General features: G+C 41.2%; 1 long non-coding RNA gene across 1 annotated transcript; it reads left to right on the plus strand.

Moving 5' to 3' along the window:
• The first annotated feature begins 6 nt into the window (after positions 1-6).
• LOC108445815 lies at positions 7-7,037 on the plus strand. The gene is made up of 2 exons (XR_001860794.1): positions 7-2,563; positions 6,557-7,037. It is a non-coding gene; the product is annotated as an uncharacterized LOC108445815 (long non-coding RNA).
• The last annotated feature ends 1,302 nt before the right edge of the window (positions 7,038-8,339 follow it).

An 8,339-nucleotide genomic window follows, 5' to 3' on the forward strand; every position in this document is an offset into this window, starting at 1 on the left:
ATTCATGGTTTTTTTCCCCCCCCCCCTCCCCCTCCCCTCCCCCTCGCAGTCCCGCTCGCACATACCGGCGGCTCCCCGGGCCCTGGGGCGGGCTGCCTCCCGCCCTGTTCCCCCATTTTTGGGTGGATACTGGGGGATGTGACCACTGCTATCGCAAAGGCCCATTTCTCCCTCTCCCCCTTTTTTTTTCCTTTTTTTTTTTTTTTTCTTGTTCAAGCGAGGGAGGGAATGACTTTTGGCGTGGGTCCTGCCCGGTGTTTCCGCCGTGGCTCTCACACGGCCATCTCTTCCCCGAAGGAGAGGGTCCTGCTGGCGAGCGGGGAAGCTTGGTGGCATTAAAGCGTCAGTAAGATGTCATTTGTGCTGCAGGGAAGCGTCGGGAAGGGCTCCTGATTTACGGAGACCCCGGGAGATTTCAAACTCTCGCTCCAAATAACTTGTGTAAAGAAGTGACGGTGTTTATTAGCGTCTTGAAAAACCTCAGCCCAGCTTCAGGGACTTCCCCACTCCAGCCAGAGGAAAGGGGGACTGGGGCTCAGGGAGTGCTGGTCGCTTCAAGCCATCCAGCCACTTTTCTGCATTTCCAGTTCGTGCCTAAGACATGGAAAATGGACCTGTTAGCATAAGGTTTTATTTAATTTCTAAATATTTCTGTTACGCTTGCAGATAAAGTGGTATGAGTTAACAGCTTGACAGGCACTATGCTCTGTTTCGAATTTTTTCTGTCTTTTTCCTTCAACGTACAGTAATACCCTAGTGAAGAATCATTTAATCAGAATAACATTTTCCAGCTTTCCTTTGTGTCAGTTGCAGTAATTTTTTTTCTCCTGTTTGGGTCCTTTTATGCAACAACAGACAAAAGAAACATTAAAAATTAATGATTATATTCCTCAGTAGTATGTAGACTGAAGGGGTGGTTGCAAGTAGTCTATTTTAATTTGGTTTGAATTAAATTTTCACAGAAACATGGTTTCCTTGGAAAGCAAAATAAATGCTCCTAAATTAATACTTGCAACAAATGCTGAAAAATCCACATCCTTTCTCCTTCGAGTAGCTGTCCTTAATCAATTTGCCTATATTAGGGGCCATTCCAAAGTTCATATAGTTTTAAAACAAATTCTTCCTAGTGTTTACTAAAAAAAAATAAAAATCTGTTAACATGAAGTAGTATTACTATAAACAGAAGCAGAAACTTGGTGGGTTTTTTTTTTAAATTTTGTTTAGATGGAAGAGTGTAATTACACCAGTCATTTTCTTCTTTCAGTTCTTGTGCATAAGTAGTTTTCCATAGGTCTTTGAGAGATTTCACATCCTGTATGATTTCAGAAACGCTCATTAAACTGTTAGCAATTCCTAAAAATGTTCGAAAAGTAAGAAAGTGCAGGTAGGTCAAGAACTAGTGTGATCCTCTGCTGCACACTGATATTTCGGCAGAAATATCCCGTGGGGAATTCTTCTAAACTTGCATGCTCCATGTAAGGATTCTGTAGGTAGTGTTACAAATAGGATGATGCTTTGTGTGTTTGCCCTCCCCTCTGTACTACCCCTACCCGAAGCTGAAGATCTGTATCTGAAAGCCTGATGCCAAATTTTGTTTAATTTTTTGGATTTATTTGCATGAGACAGGGGTTGTTGGAAGATGTTTTCTGGCTACGAAACAGCTGACAAATGTGGGGAAGTGTTTTAGTTTTCTCATGCTTCCTGAGTAATCCTAAAAGGAGTTTCAGCCTCACATGGTTTTCTGAAGATACTGGAACACTTGACTCCATAAAACCTGTTGAGGAATCCATTCAGTGCAGGTTGTGCAGCTGCACTGGGAGCTGCAGGTTGAGCTCAGGGTGGCGGGAGCCCGGGGCAAGAGGCCGGGAAGTGGTGCCGACCCTTTGCACAACAAAGGGCACTCGGATCTGTGGCCCAGCCAGGGGACCGGGGACACAGCAGGAGCCGAGGACTCAGCTGGAAGACCCCAGACTATGGCACGCGTAAGACTGGGAGGGTATAAAAGCCCGGAGGATCCTTGAGGATCCTTTGTCAGAGGCACCAGCTCGGACTGTTACTCTGTTGTTGCCCCATGAAAAAATTACTTAAAGGGCCCAGAGGTGTGAGGCTCTGCTGTGGGAAACCTGGGTCGAGCTGGGAAGGAAATCTTGTCTGACTGTGTGAGACTGGAGAGTGCAGGGAGTCAAGCCTGCTGTGAAGAGACTTCGGTCCCAGCAGTGTAACTCTGGTGGTTGGAGTGTGACTGCCAGGGTGGCTCCTGGGCTATCAGACAGGAAAGTTTCCTTAGCAAATCATAGGTGCAGAAATATTTCTTGCTGATTTCCATATTCATTTGAGGATGAAAGGGATCAGATAGGTATCTTTGCTTTTCTTATTGATGCTTACATCTCGTAACTTTCTCTCTCTGTTTTTTTAGCATACGGATTAACTGAGCCCTTTGACAAGTTTATGGAGCTGCCATCTCTCTGCTTGCTGTACTTTCCATTTCTGAGAGGAGAAAGTGGTGCATGAGATTAGAGGAAAATGCCTCGGACAAAGCAGATACATCCCAGAAATCTGAGAGGTATGTAGCTCTCAGCTGAGAAGGAAAAGCTCTTGGGAAACTCGGTTGCAGTTTCAATTATGGATGTATTCAATGTGTTTAAGAAGTTGGTTTTGATCCAAAAGTAGTTTGTAAGCAAGTTTTAGGAGTTGTCCGTGAGACATCTCTAATTTTCAGAGAAACAACTGGAATATGTCCTTATTCCTGCAGTCTGTGTGCTTGACAGCATTCTTGATAATCTCTAGCTTACAGCAATAGCCAGCATGAACTTTGAAAATGCAAAGGAAGAAGCAGTTTCCTTATCAGAGAATTTGCAGTTGAAATATAGGGGGAGGTGGGAAATGGGTGTGACATGGAAGAACTTGACATCTGGCAGCTGGCTGTTGTTTTTCTTTAATAGTTGCCAGTTTGGCTTGCTTTTGAGGGGATCAAAACCTCCTCCCATGCATGGCTTCTCACTGTTTATCTATCACCTGTCACCCATGCTACCTTGAGCATTGCTAGGTTTGACCTTGGTCTCCTCGCTCTCCTGCCTTTGTGCAGCCACATGGTAGCTTGGCTATAAGGGCAAGCAGGCAGGAAACCTGCTCTGCAAACTGACAAGCTTACATGTCCTGGCATTGCCTTGAACAAAATCCCAGTGCACTTTACCAAGCCCGTATGAATGTGAGGAATCTGATCCTACAGGATATTTGTTACTGCCTTGGTGGAAGTGGCCCTAGAGGAATTAAATGAGGGGAAAAATGTGGGTCAGTTGACGAGCAGACATACATGTTGAGGGGGAGCATGCTTCCATCCCCACCCTTTTACGCAGCTTTCGGGAGAACATGCTTCCACCTGCACCCTTACATGTAGCTGTCATCAGCTTTTTTTAAGTCAATTTTACAATTGCAGTATGGAAGCATCCCTTCAGAGGAAAAAAGCCATTACAAAACCACAAACATCAACATAAGGCTTTAGGGGCAGGAACAACATTTGATTCCAATTTTAACTTTTTTATGTCAAAACACAACAAACATCCTCGTGTCTCTCAGTTAGTTGAGAGTCTCTCAAGGGCTTGTGCATAAAGCTGTATCTGAGACCTCGTGCTTGCAGACTGTTGTCATTGCTACCACTAACAATCTCTGTTGGAGAAGACATTTTTGCAGTGTCTTTATTCAGGAAGTGCTGAGTAGCATTTTGGTATGATGGATAAACCTCTCTCACAGATCAGGAATTTTACATTTCTCTTTCTTACTGGATGTGAAGTAATAAATCAGAGCTGAGTTTTTAATATTGCTGCTTACCAAGTTGCTGACTTAACTGAGCTTATGTTTTCTAATCAAATATGAGAGTGATCTAATTTTAGTACTCTGACTGATATCTACTCTTGTATTGCTTGAAACTTAATAGGAGTTAAATCTATTGTAAAGCTCTCTATACACTTAAATAAATAATCTAATTAAACTCTTAATTGTGTAAGAAATTAGTTGCCTTTTTTCCTTGCATAGTGTCTCCAGTCATTTAGCTTTTATCAACCCCTGTAACAGCAGTTTTCATCAGTTCCTATTTTTCTACAACTAATGGGAGTTCTTGAATGAATTGAGGTGGGTTAAATGTTGAGAAGGGAAATAGCAGTGTACAGTAAGCCCATAGTTAGAAATTATGTTGGAACGGCTAAATGATTGTCAAAACTATATAGCTGCTGCAAACTTCAACACCTTGTGAGCATATATTGCTACTACGATGGGTTATTAGAGGTGAAGTGATTTGAAAAATCAGTTTACTTCTCATTAGTTATGCACTATTTCCATTTCTAGTCTAGGTAATGAGGAAAACTGGATTTCATTTTCTTTAGTCATTTCATCAGTCCACAAGAGCATTGCAGAAAATATTTGCTTGAACCCTCAGTTTTTGCTAGAACTTGGGGAAACTGAAAGATTTCACAGGTCTGGTTTCTGGCAGCTCATTTTTGCATATACAAAGTTAGACACATCTTAAGTCGATACTATCAATTTAACATTAGAACTTCAAAAAATGGGGGGTTTAGCAGTGTGGTTTAATCCATGGTAATTAGTACTGATGATAACTAAATGTGCAAAAAAGCATAAATGTATTTGGTCAAAGGTGAAACTTAGCAAACTTGGCAACTGAGAAAATATGTTCTATAACATTTGAAAGACAAAGGTGTAAGATTAAGTAACCTGTATTTTTACAGGTTTTTAGGTTAAAAGCTATTTTTGAGTTGCCTAAACCTGATTGTCACCTTTTGTACTGTGTACAAAGAACACTCCATGGCCTTACCTGGCTTTTCCTTCCCTGCTCCCAGCTCCTCTCGTTGCTCCATAGCAGTCAAATTGCCAACAGCTTTAACTAGATTTGCCCAGAGCCCATCAATGTTTAACTTTTTTGGAGATCACTGTTGAACAACCCTTGAGACTCTCCATCCTGTTGTGCATTAGATGAGTTGAGTTGCCCTTGCAGTCCAAATCAGCCTGGAGAATAAACAACCAAGTCCAAGGACCTAAAGTATTTTCCCTTAAGAAAACCCCAACAAAATCCCTATCTCCCTTCTTGCCAAGAAAACACACAGGAGAAAAACCACCATAGAGATCCCCCCTACACACTCCCATTAGTTAATTTGAGGTTTGCTGCAGCGTAGGAATAAGTTTTGAAGGCTTTCATATTGCCTGTGTTTACCGTAAGCAACCTTATTGTCTGGGGAAAATAAAGTAACATTGTTTAATATAGAGACCTAAATTTAAGATTTTGTCAGGAAACCTTAAGGCTCTTCTTTTTGTCATGGCTTGATTTTGCTCATTTTGTATTCTTCTGAGAGATCTGACAGCCTTTGGCAGAAAAGCAGTGGCCCTAAAGTATTAAGATCAGTGAACAGAATTTTTTTTGGTGGCCTTTCGCTGTCTGCTTATAGATGTGTCAATATAGTGCTATGCTGACCTGATTTTACAGCAGGAAAATAATCCTATATCAGGGTATGAAAAAGACTATTTTGCAAATAAAAACGAATTTAATTAGTTGGCCATTGGTTTTCATGAATGTGTTAGTGCCATGGCTTTGATGCCTGTTTGTGTCTGAATGAGCATGTTGAATCTGAAGGTACCAATAAGGCATGTGCTGCGCTGCCCTTGTTTCATTGGGTTGTTTTGCCACATCACCCTTCCCTGCTTCTCACTGCAAATCCATCCCTAACGTGAAATATGTTGCCATCACCAGTGGGCTGCTTTGATAACAGGAGTCATGCTCAGTTTCAGTCTTAGTCTCCTGACCAACTTAACAGTCGTGGTCATCCCCAGCAGTAGGGTTGAGTGGCTAAAATTTGAGAGAAATTACAGTTTTGCAGGTCTCAAAGAAAGATATGGATTGGATGCATGGAAGTTCTGGAGAATGCTTAGTAGTTTCAAAGGCGGAGGCCAAAGGTATGCCTGGGAAAAGCCTGGCATGGGTTGTCTGTCAGCGATGTGATGAGCTGAATTCATAAGCAGGTGTTCCTGATGTTGTCTTAGTCTCTTAAATATTAAAGGTGTGTATTGTGTTGCAAATCAAAAGCATCATCGTTCCCCCTTCAGAAAACAAAGAGGAAAATATTTGCAAAAGTCTTGCTCAGACACTCAGACGTTGCATTTTATTTTTCTTTACTGCTTTAGCTCACTAAAACTAACAAAAAGACTCCTTTGCATGTGGTTGCACCCTGTATTTACATGGCCAATTGATCCACATGTGTAACAAAACATTTCATGGAATCTGTAATGTATTCCCAGAAGTACAGCTACATCAGAGAATCATGCTTTTAGCAGGGCTGAGTGGGCTTGGTTTGTTGTCAGATGGTTGTGAGAATATAGAAGGAAAAACAAGTCATGTTTTTGTTTACTTAGAAGTACCCAATTGCAGAGTTTAAAATGAAAAGTTTTGTTATGTGTACACTGCTTAGCACAATGCTGTGATTCACCAAAACAAAACTGTAACAAATATTTTGAATTTTGTCTCTTTCTAGATAAGATTTCTGTTATTTTTCAGGAGACAAGTTGTTGCTGTTTTTCCTTCTCAATCAAGTATTTCTCTTTGGAAACAATGGCAGGGAAGCCCATAATGTTCAACGGCCAGTTCCAAACCTTTTAGTGCTTTGCGTTTGATAAGGAAATGCAAGTATATATGAGTAACTTTGCTGAGTAGGTTGATAGCTTTGCAGTAATCTGAAAAGCATGCTTAAGTTTGCTGTAAAGCTGTGTATGTTAATGGCCTTAAAATTTCCAGAAGAGCTGGGCATCTTCTGCTTCTCAAGTGTGAGTTAGCAAAGTCTCTTCACGTTGTTTTAAGATTGTAATGTGTTTTTGTAACTTTTAGTGCTGAAATAGGTCTGTCTACATTGAAAGCTGACAGATTGATATTTCTTATTAGTGTTTGTTGTGCAGTCTCTGTAAGTTATGAAGAGATCGGTGTGCTGTGCTTTATTCATGATTTTCATGAAATGACAATAAAAATGTTGAGATTTCTCAAGGCTTGCTTCTAGAATTTGTGCTTGCTTGATTCAAAAGAAATGTAAAAGCACATTTGACTTTTGGGTCTTAGTATTGTTTCTGAGACAAAAATAGTGCTCTAATTTGGGATGTTCCAGAGGGGCTACTGGTGCAGTATTAGATCAGAAGTGCTGGTGGTCTGCACTCTGTGGCTTACTTGTGGGCATCTGTAAAGATGTTGCATACATAAGTTTCTGGAGCAAGAGTGAGACACAGGTGGAACAAGAAATCAGAGTTTTGACTTGGTGACTTCGCTACAGAAATATCCCATGATTTGGCAGCAGGTTTTGTTTCTGTATATCAGATAGTTGTGTATAATATCTTCTACAAACCAAATTTGAGCTCCGGACGTCTCTCATGAAGGTAGAGAGAATGCATGGCTGTGTTGGTCTATCACCAGCTGGAGTACCAGCAGATTCACCTGTAATGCAGTGAATAGACAGATCTCTTACAGACCACAGAAATACTCTCTTCCTGTGTGCCTTGTATTTCTCACTTGGAATGTGGAAGGATAATGTTTCTTTTTTTGCTTTTTTTTGTTTTACTGCTTCAAGGTGTAAGATCTTTAGGCTGTGTCTTACGGTGAGTATGGTCCAGCATCTTGCACATTAGATACCAATGTGCCTGCAGACCTGAAATTTTATTGTAATGTGAATGATGTCTAAATGCAAGAAACTGTCCCAAATACTCCCTGTTGTAAGAAAGGCCAGGCTTAAACCTGCAATTAGCCACCTTTTCCCATCACTTGTATTGTTCCTGTCTCATTGTGCCGTGTTCCTAAATTTGATCATGTGTTTTCAGCAGGGTGTAGACTTATTCACTGCACAGGATGCTTGGGGTCTCGTGTCAGTAGCCACAGCTGATGGACAAAAGCCCGTTGAGAGTGGATTGTAAGAGAGGAAGGAGCAGTAGGGTGGATAACACTGGTCACTGTTGCCTTGAGACTGCTGTGTTGAATTTCTGCCTCTACCACTGAGTTTCTTGTCTTGAGACTGAGAGATTCTGTTACATGAAACCTTTTCAGCCACCCACTAGTGGTGAGTGCTGCACTTTGCCTGACTTGAGATACCCAGGCACAAGTTCTGAGTTTGTGCAACCACAGTTGTTCCACTATGGTGACAGTTTGGTGCAAAATACTGCAAAGGTGCTAGGTACATTAAAAAAAAAAAAAATCAAGGTCTAGGTGATGTAAGCTGAAGATCCAAAATTAGCCAACACTTTTGGCACATTTTTTAATCTCTCTCTGTCTCTTAATCTCTCTATGCCTCTGTTTTCTGCTGTAA

This window comes from Corvus brachyrhynchos, unplaced genomic scaffold, assembly GCF_000691975.1.
Source record: "Corvus brachyrhynchos isolate BGI_N302 unplaced genomic scaffold, ASM69197v1 scaffold43, whole genome shotgun sequence".
Lineage (NCBI taxonomy): Eukaryota > Metazoa > Chordata > Aves > Passeriformes > Corvidae > Corvus > Corvus brachyrhynchos.